Source organism: Pinus tabuliformis, chromosome 4_1 (genome assembly GCF_031772625.1).
Source record: "Pinus tabuliformis cultivar Carrire ecotype Pingquan chromosome 4_1, CPIR1, whole genome shotgun sequence".
Lineage (NCBI taxonomy): Eukaryota > Viridiplantae > Streptophyta > Pinopsida > Pinales > Pinaceae > Pinus > Pinus tabuliformis.
The window spans coordinates 371,026,876-371,048,301 of NC_142303.1; the positions used below are offsets into that span (position 1 = coordinate 371,026,876).

The window sequence follows — 21,426 nt, forward strand, 5'->3', positions numbered from 1 at the left end:
TTTATGCTTTGGTAGTTGTTTGATGAAGAAGAACACTACAATAATCTAAGAAAAGAAAAAAACTTGAGAAAAAGAAGAAAAAGGTACTCACAAGCAGTGATCATTCAAGAGAAATCTCCTAATACTAATGCCCTAGATTTCTCCACATGGTATCAGAGATAAGGTAACAAGTCAAGGAAGGGAAGCTCAATAAAAGACACTCAAGGAGAAAAGTATCAAGCACATCAAATGTTTAGAAAAGTATAAGGACATCAACATGTTGAAAAGCAAGGGAGGATTGGGAACATCGTCTGTGTTACCTTCTAACATTTAAACAATCCTGTTGATACAAGGGCGATCTGTGGATCTGTATTAAATGCACTACAATTTTTGTGAGTTTCCTCGCCTTTTCCTCATCTTCATCTTCTTTTGCTTACATCTCTCCTCCTCTTCCTCTCAATATCATCCCTAACTCCCCACTATCGAGTATCTTGAAAGTGCAGTCAAGAAAATAAAACTAACTCAAATGGTTGGCCTTCCAATCAATGTTATTTCTTCCCCCAACATTTTTTAGCAAAATCATTCCAAAACTATGGACATCTAATTTATCAGTGACAAGACCTGCATCTCCGTCATAGACCTTTGGCACAACATATCCCAATGTCCCACTCCCGTCGATCATGGACACATGGTCTTCACCTTTCCCACACAGTTTTGCAAGATTAAAATCACATAAATTTGATGTGAACTCAGCGTCCAGCAATATGTTGTGAGGTTTGATGTCAAAATATATGATTCTTTTTGTTAAAATAAGATAATTACTCCTGCATGAGGAGTTGGTTAAACTTAGAGAGGCAGTTAACTGAGTGCTGAGTGATTGATTGATTGAGTGTTGAGTCAAGTCAAGTTAAGTGATAGACGACTTTTAGTGTGTGGCTACATGTGGATGGATGTCAAGATATTTTAGGCAAGTCGCTAGTCGGAAAAAGATAAATACCCTTCATCGGGTTCATTGTAAGTATCATGTTTTGTGTGATCAATAGAAGAGCAACAACTCATGTTTTATGTGTGAATTCATGTTTTGTCTCCTCTTCCTTTCCAACAAATTCGTATCAGAGCGAGGAAGAACAAATTAGCAGCAATCTGTGTGAGAAGAGAAACATATTTTTTCTCATGGTGTTTGAAAATTAATGCATCCTATAGTGATATAAAGGGTGTTTTAACACTCGAAGGTGTAACATAGAGTTGTGTTACAAGTCCTGGACTTACGTCATTTTCCATGCACGCAGGTTCCATGAATTGTTGAAGTGCTAATGCTTTAACGCTCTCCTCTCGATCGTGCGCATCATTTATTGCATACCATTCTCATGAGAGGGGTGTTAATCAACAAACAAATTGAAGTCAAACATCTTAAAACTCGTATACCATCGTTAGATTCATATAGGTTGACTTCATATACGTTGAGTGGGAAGATTTATTAAAAAAGGAGCCACATAATTTTTTTTTAATTCGTTGGAGTGTTATATAAAGGTTTTTGGTTTTTTTTTTTTATATAAAGATTTTTTAAAAAGATTTCTTTTATATATAAAAAATAATTTCAAGAGCTTTTCAAAAGGGTTTTTGAAAAAAAAAATTTTAAGTTTTTTCTTTTAAATAAAAATTTAGGGTTTTATTAAAAGGGGTATTTTTGAAAAATCTTATAAAATGAGAAATTTAAGGTTTTTTTTTTTTTTAAAAGAAAAGTTTGGAGAAAGATGGCTTTCTCAAATTTCCAGCCCCAGTTTCCACTGTTTACAGGGAAATATTATGATGTGTGGGCCATTAAGATGGCGACCACATTGCAGGCACATGATGTTTGGGATTATGTCCAGTTTGGGTTTTCAAAACCTAAGGATGAAGCAGAAGAACAAGCCCTCAGTAATACAGAGAGGGAACAATGGAAGAAAGATAAGAAGAAGAATGCACAAGCATTGTGGCTTATCCAGCAGGGAGTGGACCAAGCAATGTTCCAGAAGATTATGATCACATCTTTAACAAAAGTAGCATGGGATACTTTGGCGACAAACTATACAGGTATGGCCAAAGTCAATATTGTAAAGTTGCAGAATACTAGGAGAGATTTTGAAAGTCTGTAGATGAAGGAGACAGAGGACATCGATTCTTTCATGAATTGGGTCATAACTATCGTAAACTAGTTAAAGATTTATGGTGAAGAAAATAAAGATCAAATAGTGGTTGAAAAGATCCTCAGATCTTTGTCTACCAAAATTGAAGTTTTGGTAGGAGCCATAGAAGAAGCCAAGGATTTGGCATCATTGACATTTGATGAGTTGATGGGATCAGTTCTATCACATGAGGCAAGGATGGATAGAAATAAGGATTCCACTTTAGAGACCGCTTTGAAAAGTCAGGTTTTTATTTCAAGAGACAGAGTTCGAGGCAGAAGTAGAACGAGTAGCAGAGGACGAAGCGGAAGATATGGTGGTTAGAGAGATGGCTGAGAAGAGCATGAACTTGAAAGTGGAATCAACTACAAAAGCTTCAACAATAATCAAAGAGTTGACAAATCAAAGGTGAGATGTTATTATTGCAATAAATTTAATCACTATGCTCGTGATTGCAGGAAGAAGATAGTTGATCAAGGGAACCATAGAGCTAATGTCACTACTAGGAGTACTAACTCCATGTTCCTAGCTTTCCATACCATGCATGAACCTTTTGCTAGTGTGTGGTTGTTAGATAGTGGTTGCAGTAACCACATGACAGGCAACAAAGATTTGGTTGCAAATTTCGATCAATCTGTGAAAACAGAGGTAAAGTTGGGGACTGACGAGACTATGGAAGTAGATGGCAAAGGAGTGGTCAACATTTTAACCAAGTAGGGGGAGCCGAAGACAATCTCAAAGGTATATTATGTTCCTAGTTTCAAACATAATTTGATAAGTGTTGGTCAATTAACACAAAAAGGATACAGAGTTATCTTTCAAGGTCAAGAATGTGTTATATATGACAAGCCCCTAAGCAAGCAACTGAAAGAAAATGTGCAAATGAAAAGGAACACACTCTTTCCTCTAATTATGAATTATTGGTGATGGCACTTTCGGTTTGGACCCTTGCACTTTTCAGGTTTAAGATTGTTGTAGTAGAAACAAATGGTCAAAGGATTACCTCCCATCAAAGAACCTGCTAGTACTTATGAGTGTTGCATCTTGGGAAAGCAACACCGTGAAAGTTTTCCAAAGGGAGTTGTATACAGAGAAAAACAACCTCTTGAGCTAGTGCATAAAGACTTGTGTGGACCTATGAGGACATAGTCAATTAGTGGAAGTTGTTACTTCCCCACTTTCATTGATCATTATAGTAGAAAGACTTGGGTTTAATTATTGAAGAAGAAGTCAGAAACTTTTGCAAAGCTCAAGGAATTCAAAGCCTTAACAGAGAACCAAAGTGATCAACAGATTAAGGTATCGAGGTCAGATCGTGGTGGGGAATATGACTCAAAGGAAATCCATGATTACTGCAAACAACATGGAATCAGAAGATAGTTTACAACCAGGTAGACACCGCAACATAATGGTGTAGTAGAGTGAAAGAACAGGGCAATTATGAACATGGTAAGAAGCATGTTGAAAGGAATAAACTTGTCTAATGAGTATTGGGCAAAAGCAGTTGCATGTGCTATTTATGTGATCAACATATCTCCTACAAATAGTGTGATGAACAGAGTACCAGAACAATGATCAAGTATGTCTTGCAGCGTATCTCATCTCAGAGTATTTGGATGTGTAGCTTATGAACATGTGCCTAAAGAGCGAAGAGGCAAATTCGATGATAAGAGTGAAAATGCATATTTACTGGTTATAGCAAGCAATCAAAAGCTTACAAATTGTATAACCCTGTCACAAAGAAGACGATAATTAACAGAGATGTTGTGTTCAAAGAAAAAGAGTAATGGAATGGAACTGTAGACAAAACAATTGATGCACAAGTGTCACTGATGGAAGAAGATGATGTAGTAGAAAAGGAGCAGCAAGAATCACAGATGAAGACACAAAACAGAGACACGCCAACAAGGACTCTAATATTTTCAGAGAAGCATGGATCTTCAAGCAAATCAACAGATCATGATTCTCTTAACAATCAATTACTTGATGTTTCGAGCAATGGTAAGAGATAGATGAGAAGTTTGAAAGATATTTATGATGATTTGGATGTTAGTTCAAATTTTGCATTGTTGTCACTCCAACCTTCTTCATTTGAAGAAGCAATCAGAGATGAAACTTGGGTGCAAGCCATGGATGAAGAAATTGAAGCTATTGAAAACAATGATACATGGGATTTGGTTGATTTACCAAAAGACAAAAATCTCATTGGTGTAAAGTAGGTGTACAAGACAAAGTTGAATGAGAAAAGTGAAATTGATAGATTTAAAACTAGACTTGTAGAAAAAGGATTCTCGCCGCAACCGGGAATAGATTTTGGAGAAATGTTTGCTTCGGTAGGTAGATTGGATACTGTAAGAGCAGTTCTAGGCACAGTAGGTCAGAGCAAGTAGGAAGTATATCAAATGGATGTGAAATCGGCCTTCTTGAATGAAATTCTAGAAGAAGAAATTTATGTGCAGCAGCCTCTAGGATATGAAATTGAAAGTAATGAAGAGAAAGTTTACGAGTTGAAGAAAGCACTCTATGGATTGAACCAAGCGCCTAAAGCTTGGTATAGAAGAATTGACAGCTAAATGATCAAGAATAGATTTTTCATAAGCAACATTGAGTCTACCTTATACACAAAGGTAAATGAGGATGGACAGATTCTGATTGTTTGTTTATATGTTGATGACATGATTTTTACAGGTGATTTTGAGATAGATGAATTTAAAGTAGCCATGATGAAAGAATTTGAGATGACAGATCTTGGTCTCATGAAATATTTTCTTGGCATAGAAGTTGAGCAATCTGAAAAAAATAAAAATGAATTTTTATTTATAAAAAAAAATATGCCAAAGATTTGTTGAAAAATTTCAGGATGGAATATTGGAAACTTATCCCTACACCAGTTGCAACAGGTACAAAGTTAAGCAAGGATGATGAAGGATCAAATGTCAATCCAACTCTATTCAAAAGATTGGTTGGTAGCCTCGTGTATCTCGCAGCTACAAGACCAGATATCATGCAAGGAGTATGATTGATTTCCAGATTTATGGAGACTCCAAAAGACACACATTGGAGTGCAGGAAAAAGGATTATGAGATACATAGTAGGAGCTAGAGATTGTGCCATAATGTATGCAAGCGCAAAAAGAAAAAAAAAAAAAAAAAAAAAAAAAAAAATCTATTGGATACATAGATAATGATTTTGCAGGCAGTTTGCACGATAGGAAGATCACTTTTGGTTTTGTGGTCCACCTTGGTTTAGGTGTGATTTCATGGGAATCTAAGAAGCAGCCCATTGTGACACTTTCATCAGTGGAAGCAAAATATGTAGCAGCAACATCAGCAGCTTGTCAAGTAGTGTGGTTAAGAAGAGTATTTGATGGACTCAAGCAGAAACAACAAGGATCAACAACAATATATTGTGACAACACCTCAGCGACTGCACTATCCAAGAATAGTGTGTTTCATGAGAAGAGCAGGCATATTGATACTAGATATCACTTTATTAGAGAACTTGTGAGCAATGGAGTTCACTTGGAGCCTTGTAAATCTAGTGATCAATTGGATGATATATTTACTAAGTCAATAGCAAAAGATGTGTTTGAATTTCATAAAAGAAACTTGGGTGTTGTAAGCCTAGCTGAGACATAGACCGGCAGACATGTTTGAGTTTTCATGAGTCATGTTTTAGTTTAGCTGTTGTAATTAAGGGGGAGTGTTAAAATAAGATAATTACTCCTGCATGTGGAGTTGGCTAAACTTAGAGAGTCAGTTAATTGAGTGTTGAGTGATTGAGTGTTTGAGTTTTGAGTTAAGTCGAGTTAAGTGATAGACGACTTTTAGTGTGTGGTTGCATGTGGATGCATGTAAAAATATTTTAGGCATGTCACTAGTTGGAAAAATATAAATACCCTTCACTAGGTTCATTGTAAGTATCATGTTTTGTGTGATCAATAAAAGAACAACAACTCGTTTTGTATGTGTGAATTCATGCTTTGTCTCTTCTGTCTTTCCAATGCTTTTTCGCAATCATGGCATAAATATGCAATTCCACGAGCTACACCTAAAGCGATAGAATATAATTGTGCCCACCTTAACATTTGCCCCTTCTCTTTTCTAGCAAATATAAATTGATCTAGAGATACTAGTGCCATGTACTCATAAACGAGCATGCTTGTAAAGCTTTCATACCAATACCCAACAGATGAACCAAGTTGACATAGTGCACATGTCTAATGGTGGTCACTTCATTCATGAATGAGGCCTCCGTGTGCCTTTGCCTATCAAGAAGCTTCACAACCACTAGAGTGTCGTTCCGAAACTTTCCCTTATAGACAACACCATAACCTCCTTCTCCAACCTTTCAAAAAATTGTTTTGGATCATTAGGCGAGAAAGTGAAAATCTGGTTGCATTTCATAAGAATATTCCCTCAGGAATTTCTCCACCTTTGAAAAAGAGCTACTAGGAGACTCTGTTCTTTTTCTCTCTGCATAAAACGTTAAGAACCACTCCGCTATTGCAATGAGCGCAAGTCCTCCAAAGGAGCAACCTACGGTGTAATGAAGTGACTGATATCAGTATGGCCTTCATCCAAGGCCAATGAAAATAGTGGAAACCAATTCACTATGGGGATTAACGCTTAAAATGTACATAATGAATTTCGAAAATTGTAACTGTTATTATAACGATTGACATGTTTTCACGGCCTGTAAAACAACGATAATGAGTAAAATGATGCGCAATATATAGTTACAATAAATTTAATTTTGGAATTAGAAAAGTAAATTCATTACATTTATAAAATTTGTGTGTTTTCATTTTTCACATTTTCCATTAAAATTTGGTTATATGATTTTATTTTATTTTATAGATTTTATTTTTTTTCTGTAATTTGGTTATATAATTTTATTTTATTTTATAGATTTTTATTTGTTCTCATTTTATGTATATAATTTTTTCTAAAACAATTTTTGTTATTTGAAATATATTTTTAAAAATATTATTAAAGAACTTCAAAATATTTCATTTATACAAATTTAAAAAATCAATGTAACAGCTAACCATTTAAAACATCAAATCTAGTATTGAAACCATTTTTGACCCTAGATGATGTGAAAAAATAGCTTTAAACAACTGAACTAGAAATTCCAGTAAACCAGTTGGTTTAAAAGTTTTAAGTTATAATCATAACCCTCAATTGAACTAGTAATTCCAGTAAACAAGTTGGTTTATAAGTTTTGGGTTATAATCATAACCTTCAAAAGAACTAGTAATTCTTGTAATTCCAGTAAAGGTTTAGTTTCATCGCGTATTAAAATTTCATATGAAAGGGGTTGAAGGTAGTAGTACACTGGGAATAACAACGGTCAGATCGGACATCAGTTTTTATCGAACCCTTCATCATTCTAGTGGTAACCTCCCCACCTCCCAAAGCTTAACAGAACACTCTTCCAATGACCTCGCAAGAATTTAAGCATATATTTTACGGAACGGTAAAAGAGAACATACCATGGTCGACACATTTGAGGGTACAGGGTCCATCCTTACAATGGCAGAGGAAGGGCTTAGCAGCAGTTAAATCAGAAATGTTGTAACCACATATCGCTCCACTTGCTTCACACGATCTAAATTTTTTTTTTCTCATTGTATCATTGGAAACCCATTTCATTCGTCCCACCTCAATAGTTGCTTGTCGCATGGTACATCCAGGGACATACCCTGCAACTTGTTTATCCCAAGGTAAAGAGTAATAGATGTTACCATTACATTTCATGATCTGCCCCTGTTTTACAGATATATTACACTTTAATACATTTAGATTCCACTTGGTTTTACTTGTAATTCTAAAGACACCATCTGCATAGCCGGAACTTATGTAAAATAAACATTTTTACCACGAGAATTTTACATTCATGATATCCAAAACATACATTTTGACTCGTTAATACATGACTAATCAAAAAATTAAGACAGCATCGAAGTAAAATAAACATTTTTTTACATTCATATTTATCCAAAATATACATTTTGACCGGTTAATACATGACTAATCAAAACATTAAGACACGGTCAAAGTAAAATAAACATTCTTACCGGTAGACTTTTACGTTCATATTTATCCAAAACATACATTTTGACTTGTTAATACATGACTGATCAAAACGTTAATACACGATGTGGGTGATTTTACAAAATAAATGAATTTTGAACTTGCAGGTGTTGTGGAGTGTAGATAATAGTTGGAGTGAATGTTTTCGCATATGTATTTACCAAACTTCATTAAATTTCCATTTGCTCTTAAATGTTTGATGTGTGTTGCGAAATAGTTTGATGTGTTGCCGAATGGGGTGCAAAAATCCATCTGACAAGTATGGTTGTTGTCAGTGTGTTTAATGCGGTGGTTGGGATTAATTTTCCAACACTCCCCCTTAATCACAATTGTCTTCATTGACAATTCCCAAGTAGTCTCTGAGATAAACAAAATTTTCATGTGCCGATGACTTTGTGAAAATATCAACAAACTGTTCTTGTGACATGCAGTGTTGCAATACAATTTCACTATTGTTAATCAACTATCTAATAAAATGATATTTAGCATCAATGTGTTTGGTCTTTTTATGAAAAACATAATTCTTTGATATTGCAATTGCGGAAGTGTTGTCGTAGAAAATAGTTGTTGTTCTCTCTTGGCCATGGCATAGATCCCTCAACATCCTTCTCATCCAAACTGCCTGACACATTTTTGTTTTTGCGGCGACATATTCAACTTCTGCGGTTGACAATGACACTATTGGCTACTTCTTGGAAGCCCATAAAATGGCTCCCGAACTCAAATGAAAAACATATCCTGGTGTGCTATTTTTGTCATCAACACTTCTTACCCAATCATTGTCAGTGTATCGTTATATGTTGAGAGATGGACTTGGATTATTAAAATATGACTTGGGCCAGCGAGCTATTATATGTCGATGCAATCTGTATACTTCTCTATTGCAAGCATGTAGAGACAGAAAAGTAGTGAATCAAGTCCATAACCACATGCGCAGACATGGATTTAACTAGAATACCAATTTCGATACCAATTTTGTAAGAAAGTATGACACTTGCAGTAGTATGGAGAATGCATGCCTATTGTTTCATAAAATGCATAAACCATATATGTTCTTATGGAATGTGATGGTCAAATTCTACATCTCCAGTGGTTTATACAAGGAAGCTCTCACATTCTATTTTCGAATGCATTTTACAGGTAGATAGTTAATAATTTTACATTTCTCTTTGTATTCAAGACATGAAGTAAGCTCCATGTTCTTCTAGGGGGGAAGTAGATTCACATCCATGTGGTCAAACATGGTTTAATCAAATATATCAGTGGATAATTCACCTGTTATAATGTATGCCAAATACGGGAATTTGGAGTTTTCACGTCAATTGTGTGACCAATGGCATGAACGAGATGCCATCTCATGGGGTACCATGATTTTTGCTTATGCTCAGAGTGAATATGTCAACGAGGCCTTGAGGCCGGAAAGAGTGAGCCATGATGTTCTTGTCATGGTTAGTGTGTGCACACTTAGGGGTTTTGCAAGATGATTAATGGATTTATTCCTACATGATTAGGATTAAACTCGATCAAAACATTATCCCCAAACTTGTGATTATGTATGCCATGTGCAATAGCATGGGAATGCACGTAACTTTTTTGACAACATTAGTATTAGAAATGTTTTTTTGGGAATGAAACAATTAAATTCCATGTGACAAGTGGTTTTTATGAGGATGTGACCTTTCAATATTACCAAATGTATGGAGTGTGTGTACAACCAAATTTAATCATTTTTTCCTCTTCTCTTTAGGCATGTGTCGACTTGTTTGTTCTAAGAGAAAGGGAGAATATTCAAGCCCATTTTGTCAAAATTGGATTTGAGTTTGATGTCTTTGTTCTGGAAATGTATGCAAGGTGTGGAAATTGCGCAAATGCACACCAATTCTTTAACAAAATTCCCAAAGGGATATTATCTCACTCAGCAGCATGATCGTAGCATACATGTAGAATGGACATGCTAGTGATGCATTGACATTTTTTAATCAGTTTAAATTGACAGATATGAAACCCAACCAAGTGATCAACTTCGGTGTTCGCCATGGATGTGTGTATCTAACATCCGTTCAACATGGTAAGTCTAATCATGATTTTATTCTAAAAAATGGAATAGAATTGAATGTTTCTCTAGATATTACCGACATATCCATATATTGCAAGTGTGGAAGCATAGATATATCTCACTAGATGTTTGACAATATGTCTGAAAAAGATTTGGTTTCCTGGAACATGATGATTGACGGGTATGGAATCATGGTTGTGCTGAGGATTCCTTTGTTGTTTCCACCAAATCCAACATATGGGATTTAAACCATATCATATCAATTTTACTTGTCGTTTGTATGCATGTAGTCATGCAGCCTTAGTGAAATTGATTTGGAAATGATTTTGTTTCTTTAGTCAAGATTATGGCATTACCCATAGGATGGAATAGTATGCATGCATGGTTGACATTCCTGGTTGTGCTCAACATCTTTATGAGCATCAAAATTTTATAAGTATGGCGCCAATAGAACCTAGTTCTACCATATGGAATTCCTCACTTGGTGCCTGTAACATTCATTGCAATATGGAGCTAGGAGATTGGGCATCAGAATGGATTTTTGAGTTAGGCTCCAAAAATGTAGAAAAATATGTATTGGTATGAATCCTCTTAGTTTCAGCTGGAAGATGGGTTGATGTAGTCAAAGTGAGAACAATATTAAACCACAGGGGGTTAAAAGAAAATCTAGGGTGCAGTTGGATTGAGATCAATAAGAGGGTCCATGCATTTGTTGAAGCAACTAGACCACACCCATAGTCATAAAAAATATACATGGTTTTAGAGAGCTTGGCCCAGCTAATGAATGGTGAAGGTAATATAATGGAAAAGAACTTTATCCCGCATTACAATGATGAAGGAATGTGACAAGAAATATATATTTTGAAACCAAAGTCGAAATTTTATCATTTCTTTTGGGTTTATTAGCTACAGGTCATCTATTCACATAACCAAAATCTCTGAATTCGATATTTGTAGTGATTGTCACCAAGTTTGCATCCACGATTTTTTGAGGAGTCATTATATGATTATTTTGAGGGATATAACAATTTTCACTATTTTAAGAATACAATATGTTACTGTGGAAAATTTTGGTGAAGGCTTGGTAATATGTCCAAAATCATCAAATTAAAGTCTAAAATCATCAAATTAAATTCAGAGGAAAAAGAGTTGTCTTCAACTTTATCACCTTAAAGCTTGAGATCTCGAAGCATGAAGATGCATCACACATAGCTAGGAACAATTTTGAGTGTAAACCACATGGCATCTCAAACATCTCATTCTTATTTGCCACCTCAATTCATCTACTTTGGTAGCCTAGCAAAACAATACCCAAGTAAAATGTTAACAAGCTAACAAGAGTAGTTAATATTCAATGATAGTCTTGAATCTTATTTTTATCCTACTAATAGTTGTCATGGATCCCTAATATCTAGCATAAATAAAACTATCTCATGTACTCCATTCTAATTGTTTACAATAACATATTAATGTCATCAAATTGGAACCAGTAAAGAAGTGCCTAAATCAACAACCAATGGTTTTTTGGATTTTCAGGATGCTAAATCTCAATCATAGAACAAGCACCAGTCACTGAAAATGACATCTAGAATTGAAACTTATAATGGATATGTTCTTGACTTGATAGATCAAACAATGGAAGTTAAATGCTTCAAGATCTTCCACTACGAATCGAGAATTCTCTGGACCTCTCAATTTTTTCATGCTTTTTCTCAGTCCTTTTGCACCCGAGTGTTAATCAATATGAGAATCATAGTCTGGATGTGGATATATGGGTGAATATGAATTGTAACCAGTTGTATATAAAAGTTAACTCCCACTGCTGCAAATTAGAGCATCGAATGCAGACACTTTGATTCCAATAGAATGAAACATATAAATTGATTATGAAACTATTAATGCAGTAGATAAAATGAACGTAGAGATGAAAAATTTCTAGCGGAATGAATTGCATTCATAATCGTTTGGATGATAATATCTTGTCTACTAAAAATGGTTCTCCAAAATCATAATACCAATCCACTGCAATCACAAATATACATGTTCTTAACTTGAGAAGTAGTTTCCTTGAATAAACTAAGCTAATACTATGATATACTTGTTTTTCCTGTTAATCGTTTGTCTTCCAAAATTTAGATTGATTGTCCTTAAGTCGTCTCTAAGATCATCCTAATGTGTTATGAAATAACTCCCATGTTCTCTTCATTCTTTAGAAGTTTATCAAGATCAAAGGGACTATTAAGTGAACTGGAGTGAGAAGGCCTATTTGCATCTAATGGGAGCCGAAGATATGTATCAGGGGCATCATTGAATGAACCACTATTTGTTTCAGAATCTATATTTTCATTTTGGTCGTTTTGACTCCGCCATTGCGGGTGTCGAATTCTACAATGGGAGATTCTTGAAAAATATATTTTGCAATGTTGTGGCCAAGAATAGAGATGAATGTTCTACAGACCGTTTTGCCTGCATTAAAACCAGAGGCTCTTAGTAGCTACTAGTCTGTACAAAGAATTTGCAATTTCCTTGTTATAATAGAGATCTACCAGCATACTATTATTCAACATTTGCGAAACAATAAACCAATTTGAGTGATCAATCACGTTTAAGATCCAATCAAACTTTTATATTAGATGGAAAAATTTTCAATATACCCGTTGAATGTCTACAAGTCATCGATTATTTGTGACAACCATAGGTAATCCATGTGCAGTTACTTGCATTATAACAAATTGGAAGCATGACATGTGTTACTCTTTACACAACCAAAAATTATTTTGATCAAATTTCTACTATGAAATTATGGAAGGCTTCTTCTGAAGTTATTTGTGAAATTTGGAGAACATAACCTTGGAAACACTACCAAAACCAATACATTTTATTGCTTCCTTTTGAAGAAAGAATTTCTTGAAAAATGGAATGCAATTCACAATTTTGTAATTGAATTCTTCTCTCTGAAATGCTCCATAACTAAACAGAGATAAAAAAAAATTGTACTTTGATGCAAATATTGTTCTTTTCTGGATACATATATATGAATACATATACATAAATACACACAATGATATAAAATTGAAATTTTCAACAATACTCAGAAGAAAATATACTAGTCATTGAAGCATCCTTTCATATATCATGCCTCTAAACGAAAAAGAAATGATATTCTTTTAAATCTAGAAGATACATATGTTTCAAGTTTTGATATTATGACCATTATGTTTAGTTCTGGAGCATTTCAAAGAGAAGCATTCAAGTATGTATTTATATGAAAGAAATTAATATATATTGAATTCTTATATTCAAAATACTCCAAAACTACCATAATGGTCATAATATCAAAACTTGATACATTTGTATCTTCTTGAAAAAATTTCATCTTGAAGAAAATGATAAAAAAAGAGTTTGGTCAAGATACCTCAATGAGAGTCAAACCAGAGGGTTCCACCAGGACCGAATTGATGAAAACACCCTAGACACAAAATCATCATCATTTCAAAATTACACAAACAAGATTTTTTTTTCTTTTTGTTTCACCCACACAAACTGCAGTTCAAATTTTCTGTCTATTAGAAGTGCAATAATGGATAGTTTATTTTATAGTTTAACATGAAGTTTTATAAAACCTTAGTCTTTGTTGCAATCCTATATATATCAGCAGCTTCTAATTGTTTGTGATGTTTAGGATATGCCACTTCTCAATATAGATCATATTTGTTAATAAGCTTCAGGACAATGGTCAACACACTAGAACTTGTTGTAGGCATTTAATCAATATCATATCAATTTCCCATGAACAACATCTACAATTTTGAAATGGATAACTAAAATATCATTGATTAACTTATCAAACAAGGTCAAAGCCACAAAACATAACTCTAAAGAAAAAGCTAAATTTAGGAACAAGAAAAGACCTACCAAGTTTTCCAGCTTCCTCAATTTGATACATTCACCAAAAGCGTTGACTAAAGTGGCCATATTCTTCTTGGGATTAGCAAGAGCCAAAATTATGGGATATGAAGGATTTTTCAAAAATTGTGGGATCTAAAAATACAAAATGTTATTATGCCCCTCGTATGTGGAATGAGGGATATAATTTTTATAGTATGTGAAATCTTAAATGGTGAAAAGGAATTAAAACTTGTCGTGATCATGGTTACTTCACCCTGTAAAGGAGACTTGGGCAACTGGATAGAGACATTATCTAAATCATTATCTGAATTCTAATATTGCATTACAACATTGGTGATGTCCATTCTAGGAGGTATAACCTACAACAAAGCATATATATGTAAAACAAAACCCACGACCTAAATGTCATGTACTTTTTTGACCTAATAACTCATGGAATAACTATCAAGGTAAAATATGATTTCCACATTTGATAATGAAACACAATGCCTACATAGTTAAATAAGGAGATGGGTAAATCCCCACGTAACAAATTGACACAAAAATCAATCTAATTTCAACAGGAGTGTCATTCATTTCACTCACCGTCATTTGAGGCATGTAACAACCTCAACAATGTACAGCATGTTTTTCTTGATGTCTAAGCTTTCTATTCAATCTCAAATCAAAAACATCATACAAACCCCATTATTCTTCGATTGTTTTCCTTGTACATGTGACCACAAGCTCAGTGAAATCAAGGCACAATTCTTCAACTTGAATCCTACGCATGATCTTATATGTTGCATGATATCTTCCTTGGAATGTGATCCTTGTTTCAATCATTGTTCTAGTTTATTTTGGCTTAGAGAATGACCTGTCAAAACAATTAGAACATTCAAAGTACCAGAAAGAAGTAAAAAACACCCGTGCATCTACATAGTGGCCATGGATTACATAAGTCCATACAGGTGTGCCTTCTCTAATCAGATCTCCCAATACTTTAGAAATATTAAGGATATGACCGAGTGTTCCATCTACAAACTCTGGAATGTACATATGGCCATAATAATTCTTTCTGAATATACTTTTATTTGCATCCACAAGGGATTCAAACTATGTATGCCCCTCCACTCTCTAGAATGTCTTCATCCGAATCAAAAGTCAACATTTTAGTTCGCTCTCCATTGCTAGAATCCACTTTAGGAGAACATATTAGACATGTTAGAGGGTACACTCTATACACGTCTAACATTTTCGCAAGTGCTTTTGCAAACTCTACAACATATTTCACCTGCATGCGAAATGAACACGTGTTTCACTTGGTGGTAATCCAATTATACTCCTAGCGAAATAAGGAAATCATGCTTTGATCCCCTACTTTTCTAAATTAATTTGTGAGAAAATTGACTACAACTACTCAGTATTGTAGAAATAGGTGAAGACAAATAAAAAAAATGGAAATCTTTTGTAATAAATTTACCTGTCCACTTGTATCGGAATCACGGCCAAGTTCCACATTATACCCTCACACTAGGCCATGCAAACTGGGATATTAATCACAAACAAGAGAATCAAAAAAGTAATTTTTCTATGAGGATTTTTAGATCTAACACTTCTATTCTCAGTATGGAATATTGGACAAGGAAAAATAAGAGAAAACTGACTGCAAAAGAATTATAAAAGAAAAAATTCAAACCTAAAATAAGCTCCTCTTCTCATCGTAAGTATTATTTTGTTACAATTACAACATATCATGATTTCATTTAATGTTTCCATTCCCTTACATGAAGTTGTTCCCTTAACCTTTGTTGTTAGGAGAGAAGTCATGCCATGAAAACAAAAAGGCATAATTTGAACAAATTATTATAGTATATTTTCCAATGGGACCTCCACGAAATCTAGGCTTAGTTGAGTAGGAGGTGTTCTATTCTTATCAGAACCCCACAAAACCCTCTTCGAGTGTGGGATGGGAAGGCCTGCTCATAAATGAGAACCCGGGATAGCTCAAAAAATAGTGGAGAAAGGTGGTTACAGTAAGGGAAAATAGTGAAACATAGAATAGAAAACAACAATCACGTACCAATAGTTGCTCCTTGAAAGAATATTTTGATGATATTTACCAAAGGTAGTTTCCTAATCTAGAGCTAGAGGGGTCAATATTTAGCTTGTTAGTAGTAAGTGAGGATGGGATATATGCAACAGGGACATGAAGGCAAAGATAAGAGAGGTGCAACAAGGCATAGATGGGAAGCATAAGCTGCTTGGCAAAGACAAAATTAAATTAGGATTTTCTTGTTTCATTTCTCAACACTCCCTCTCAACAAGAAAGAGATTATTTGCTATCCCAATCATGACTCTGTGAAACTCAAATTTTCATGCTAACAATGCCTTTATCAAAATATTTGTATCATTCTCCTCTATAGGAATGTACTCCAGCAACATGATTCCCCTCTGCACACAATCTCGTAGATGATGATATTGAATGTCGATATGCTTTGAGCGATCATGAAAAGCTGGATTCTCAAATAGTTTGATACAACTCTTATTGTTATAGTAAATCACTGTAGGATCCATCTCCTGACCAAATAACCCAACAAGGATCTTCCTCATCCATAGAGCCTCACAGGTTGCTTGACTAGAAGCCATGTACTATGCTTCTACTAAACTAAGTGCAACTGATCTCTGCCTCCTGCTGTACAAAGAAATTGTTGCTGACCAAATACTGAAGATTCCCCCTAATGTGCTTTTTTGTCAGATGGACTCCCTACCCAATCTGCATCTGTGAATCCTTGAAGCTTCACTCCCTTTGTTTATTTGTACCAAAGACCAAACTGAGTGGTGCATCTAAGGTATCTCAACACATGTTTAGCTACCTTCCAATAAAGTATGGTTCCTTAACAATGGCTTGACTAAGTTGGTTAACTGCAAAACACATGTCTATTCGTGTGATCACCAAATACATAATGACCATACAACTGACTAAAATATATATTCACTCACTTTAAATTCTAGATAATAAACCTGTAGTGTTCTTAGTTATAATAACTTAACGCCATGCCGCCCATGGACAATAGGTTGCAGCATTGCAGTCATTGGGCTCATAGGTTGCAGCATTGCAGTCATTGGCTCTGGAATCCACTAGTAGAGACTCAGAGTCAACGGTCAAGACTAATTCGCCTCGCTCAACCATCAATTTATCGTGTCACGCTGACTCTGCACTCCACTAGTAGAGACTCAGAGTCAACAGTCAAGACTAACTCGCCTCGCTCAGCGATCAATTTATGGTTTCACGTCCACAACAGTACTCGACACCTACGAGCAACCCATGTTAGCTTTCCCCTTCAATTTCGTTGATTTGATTTAATTTGAATATATATTTCCCAAAACCTTGAAAGTCATTAATAAAACACAAATTATAATATTGGCAAAACATCGGTGGTGAGTTTTATATTATAAAAAAAAAAATCGGAAAAAACTAGATTAAAGAATATTTGTTTTCAACTCTAATTATATAATTAAAATATAAATCCAAAATAAGATTATTATGGTTTTGAGCCAATTTAAGTGTTTGTTTTATTCTTTAAGTGGTATGATTTAATGGGTTTTTGTTGTTATTTGTTTACTAATGTTTTTAAAAGGCCTACAATTTATCTTTAGATTGAGTAATATATATTAAACTATATAAATCATAACATAAACCATATTAATTAATCTATTTTTGAGTTTCTATTGATAACATTAAGTGATTTTACTTTGTTGGTCATCTTATATGTCCCATAAGATCTCCTTAGTCATATCTCATATATATAAATGCTATGGCATGTCAGGTTCCAAAGATTTTATTATGAATGTTCTATGCAATTTCATAACAAAATTGGAGATTTAATAAGTCATTTGTGTGTTGTGGTCATTTTGTTTTTTCCTTTATGATAAATATCTGAAATTTTTAACATAATTACGATATTGAAAGGTAATTTTTAAATCAATTATTTATTGATATAGGGTTAATTTATTATAAGAACATCACTCTTGAAGGGAAAATTTTAAAACATAATGTTTCTTGAAAGGTAATTTTTTATCAAATATTTATTGATGAAGGGTTAATTTATTATGAGAAGGGAAACATTTTAAACATGAAGTTTCTTGAGGGGAAGCATAAGGACTCAAAACACTAAAAAATAAAAAAAATAAAAAAAATAAAAAATAAATAAATAAATAAAATAAAATAAAAAATTATATGATGGGTAAAGAAAAATCCAAATTCCAACACTGCATGACGGTCATGTGTGATTCCTTTGTGTTCAAAATAGAATTATACAAAAATTAATTTTTTTAGGCAGGTCAGGTGAGTTGTGGAGATGAGCTTTTTTGTTGTTGCTTTCTTTCTAGAGATATGTATGGATTCATTATCTTTTGGCAAGCTTGATGGGATGGGGAGATAAGTTATTTTTTGTTGTTATCTCTAAAGGTGGTGTGATACTCTTTCTCAGCCATTTTGTGATATGAGTGATGTTTTATGGTAAATGGTTGCATGGTTTTATTCCTTGATGGCTATCTGCATAATCGTCCAATGAATTAGGTTTACATAGAACAATCATGGTGTTTTTCATGGTTTTTGAACGCCCATATATAGTATCTTCATTTTTGTATAGTTTTAGTAAATTGTTTGCTATCAGGACATTTTTTGTTTCTGGTAAGTGGTAATTATATATAGTGTTATTGTTGTTGGAGATGTTGCTATGGTTGTTTTTCTTTCTATTCACAAGATCATTCAAATATCAGTGTAAATCTCATTTTCTAATATAATATAAAGTATTTATATTCAACTAAAAAAATATTTCTCCTTATTTTATAACCCTATCAAAGATTACTTTTACATTTTCAATACAAAAGTTAAAGTTATTTTTCAATATTTATAACTGTTTTATGTTTTCATATATATATAATTTACTAAATATGTGTTAATAAATTATAATTACATAAAATTATATAGTGTATTTGTTCTTAGTTTTGAAGATTTGATATGTATATTTTTTAGTGAATTTTGTAGAAAATCTATTTTCTAGATATTTGTTGAAATTAGAAATTTGAGTTGTGAATCTATTCACATATTTAAAATTGTATTTTAAATTACAAATACTCATGATTTGACCAAAAATTGTTTAATAAAGGTTATTAAAAAATTAAATGAGGGGTGAAAGAGAGATACCATTTTCATACTTTTGGGAGAATATTTCTAGAATTTTAATTTAATTATAAATAATTATTAGGTGGATACATTGATTAATTGAAAAGAAATTTATACATAGGAGTTATGGTTTTCTGAATATGTGGTATTAGTAAGACATGGTATTGGTTCATGATATTGTAACAACGTCTATTTATAAATTAAAAATATACATAGTAAAGTGAGGTGATTCTCCATGGTTAAAAGTTTTTAAACTTATTTAACTCATATTAATTCTTATAATAATAATAATAATATTTAATTATTTTTTATGATTTTTTCAAAATTTGACAATGTGAGATGTATCATCACATAAATGTCTTAATATTGATCTATATTTACTAGCCATTTAATTTATATAATTCGACTCGCTAGAAAAACACCAAAGAAAATTTCTTTTGGAATATCAAATAATATTAATAATATCATTATAATTACATTTAAAAAAAGTATACTAATATAATAAATATAAGAAAAATGATAATAAGAAAATGAAATCAAGCCCCTAGATATAGCTCAATTGGTCGAGCCCTTGTTGCTAAGTACCTTGCCTATTGGGAGGTCATAACCTCGCGGATGCCCATTGGGGTTAGGCCGATATATGAGGCCGCCTTTGATAGATTTGTATATATTATTACCAGCGGCCACTCTGTAACTGTGAACCATAATTTCTTTAAAAAAAATCATTAAAATTTATATTAATAATAAGAAAAAAATCATTAATATTAAATTAAAAAAAATATTAAAAAAAAATTGATAATAAGGAAAAAAAACTCTAATATTAAATAATATATTAGTAATTGACTCCTCATTATTATGAATATTAAGGAACAATTATAAAAATAAAAACAAATTTCTTATTTTAATTATAAAATCAAAAAGTGAATAAAGCATAAAATATTTAAAAAAAATTGTAAATTTTGTAATTTTAACAAAATACAAATTCAAATGAAAACATTCTCAAAATACAGACTTTAGAGACTTTGATAAAAATCAGCTCTCATTTCAAAATATTTGTAATACCATTAATGATAATCCATAAATTATAAATAATCCATAAAATAATTAATTAATCAGAAAACCTTACAAGTGATTTAATACGAAGAAAACATAATAAAACAAAACAATGGCTACTAATTGCCTTTTCTTTCTAATTTCTGAATAGTAATGCCCTTGTCACGATCATGTTATAAAACCTATTGGATTGAAGGATCAAACGTTTTTAAATCATCACCTAACAATCCATTTCCCGAGCTAATACCTGAGTCATTGGATGTCTAGAAATAATCCAGAGATGGGTTTGACATTAACAAACCAATCCAAAACAGATATCTACAAACTACTTTCAATCGGACACAATTCTTCTGTGGAAAATGGTAATGGCTCTTCAGGTGCAGTCGATAAGATGTTGAAATGCAAGGGAGGATTGGGTACGTTGTCTGCGTTGCCTTCTAACATTTTAACAATCATGTTCATACAAGAGCGATCTGTGGAGCTGTACTGAATGCACCACAATCCAATTTTTGTGAGTCTCCTCGCCTTCTCCTCATCTTCATTTTCTTCTACTTCCATCTCCCCCCCTCCTCCTCTCAATATCATTCCTAACTCCCCATCCCCCTCTTCTCAATATAATTCCTAACTCCCCACTATTGAGAAGCTTGAAAGCCCAGTCAGGAAAATAAAACTGACTCGAATGGTTGGCCTTCCAATCGATGTTATTTCTTCCCCCAACAATCTCTAGCAAAAGCATTCCAAAAATATAGACATCTGATTTATCAGTGACAAGACCTGCATCTGAATCACACACTTCTGGCACAACATATCCCGGTGTCCCTCTCCCACCCGTCATGGACACATGGTCTTCACCTTTTCCACACAGTTTTGCAAGACCAAAATCAGAAACCTTTGGTGTGAACTCAGCGTCCAGCAATATGTTGTGAGGTTTTATGTCAAAATGTATGATGCATTTCTCGCAATCATGGTGTACCACGAGCCGCACCCAAAGCGATA

The 21,426-nt window shown here is 33.5% G+C and overlaps 1 pseudogene; it reads right to left on the bottom strand.

The window, feature by feature from the left end:
* Window positions 1–14,518: 14,518 nt before the first annotated feature.
* Window positions 14,519–21,015, bottom strand: LOC149175850 (putative sucrose-phosphate synthase 3; annotated as a pseudogene).
* Between the last annotated feature and the right edge of the window lie 411 nt (window positions 21,016–21,426).